This window comes from Arachis duranensis, chromosome 4 (genome assembly GCF_000817695.3).
Source record: "Arachis duranensis cultivar V14167 chromosome 4, aradu.V14167.gnm2.J7QH, whole genome shotgun sequence".
Lineage (NCBI taxonomy): Eukaryota > Viridiplantae > Streptophyta > Magnoliopsida > Fabales > Fabaceae > Arachis > Arachis duranensis.
In genome coordinates, this window is record NC_029775.3 from 90,984,050 (window position 1) to 90,985,913 (window position 1,864).

The window sequence follows — 1,864 nt, forward strand, 5'->3', positions numbered from 1 at the left end:
AAAATATTTATAATTATAAATATGTAATAAATATAATTATAAATTAATTTTTTTAAAACAAAATAAATATTAGCAAAAAAAAAACCACTAAAATCAGTGAGGGAGACTCTTTCCACCCCACCAAAGTCCGTCAAAACCCATAGTTTAAATAGTACACGTTAGGTAGACTTTCGAAGTGTGATGATTTCAATTTCCAACCGATCCGCTTTTTTTGACGGATTACGTGAATCGACCCAACAAATTCAGACCCATTTACCACCCAATACATAAACTATATATTATTTACGGACATAAATCAGACTCACCTAAACTAAAGTTTGACTCAAGTTTACAAAATGATAAAGCAAGTTTAGAAACATATTGTTATGTAAGTGATAAAAAGAAAGAAAGAACTAGCTGAGACAAATATGGTTGAATATTTTAAACAACATAAAATAAATTATTTAATATATCAATATTTTAATTTATAAAACATTCTCATACATAGTGAGTTTATGAAATTAAAGGTGGCAATAATGATGTCGTTTCTGGGATGGTTGTTACAAGACCATCATCACCTCTTCCTATAAAAGGGAATAGCTTGTTGCTCTAGCACATATGGCTTTCATATATCCTTTCTGCAACTATCTTCATTCTATCCTTGCTACTCTACTCTTTTGTTCTGCAATCCTCTTCTACAGGGCTAGGTATGTAATAGACCCTCGTTCAAATGAACAATCTTCTAAATCGTATAATCATTAGATATAGCTATTATTATAATTCATTGACTATATAGTTTTATCGCTCAATCAATTATCAACCACTGAAATGGTTCTAAGCCCTTCATATTTTGTTAAACTTACACTAAACTATTGATATCATTCTAATATAAACTTCTAACTTAAAACTTTTAAGAGTGTTTTACAGGTCGCACTTGCGTGGTGCTCGACTGCTCGTTCGCAGGGAGACGAAATCGTTCCCAATACGACAACGCTCGATCCATTAATTGAGAAGACCACAGGTCCTAACTAATATTTATGTAGTCTTATATACATTTTTTATCAGAAATTCTTCGGTTAGAGACTTTTTAGTATTTTTGGTTGCATAAATATTAAATTATTTGTAGTAAATAATTTTTACTAATTTATGGATGTAAAATTTAAAAAAATATATAAATGTAAATTATATTGATTTATGTGTATAAAATTCTAATAAATATAAATACAAATTATTATTGACTAAATATTAATAAAAAAAGTTATGGAAATTATTATAATAGTACTACATATTTAAGTATTTTTGTTAATTAAATTTAATCAAATTGGTTTAACATAATAAAAATTAGTTATGATTAGTATTATTTTAAATTTTATTGCTTAATTTTATTGGACTTAGTTTATAAAAAATTTAAATGTGTAATATTATTCAATAAATTAATATTTTTTAATATTTTTAAAACAGCAAGGTATTTGCTCTGTATAGCGAAAAATTAGTACGTACAAATACAACACGGACTAATTAAAATGCAATATATAGACTATATTATTTTCATTAATATTTTTTATTTATTTTTTTAAAATTATTATATAATATATCAAAATATCCTCACCATTAATTCTAGAATGACTAAAATATTTTTTAATTAATTTAAAAATGACTAAACTATTTTTAAAAAAAATTACCTTTTATTTGTTAATTTTTTAAAGGATTAAAATAATTTTTTAGAATTTTAGTCATTTTAAAATCAAATTTTTAATTTATAATAGAATTAAAAATTAATATTAGAAGATCACTTTTTAAAAATTAACTATTATGTTGGCGAGAAAGTTAAAAGGATAATTTAATATTTATAAATTAAAAAATATTTTAGTCATTTCATAATTAA

The 1,864-nt window shown here is 23.7% G+C and overlaps 1 protein-coding gene across 2 annotated transcripts in view; it reads left to right on the plus strand.

Annotated features, from left to right (window-relative positions):
* Positions 1–607: 607 nt before the first annotated feature.
* Positions 608–1,864, plus strand: part of LOC107484024 (UPF0481 protein At3g47200) — a 5,099-nt gene continuing 3,842 nt past the window's right edge. The window contains exons 1-2 of one of the 2 annotated variants that reach the window (XM_021140341.2): positions 608–686; positions 907–1,000. The gene's annotated coding sequence lies outside the window, so the exon portion shown is untranslated. Of the gene's footprint in view, positions 687–894; positions 1,001–1,864 lie in introns of both variants that reach the window. The other variant, XM_052261045.1, reaches the window with a different exon arrangement.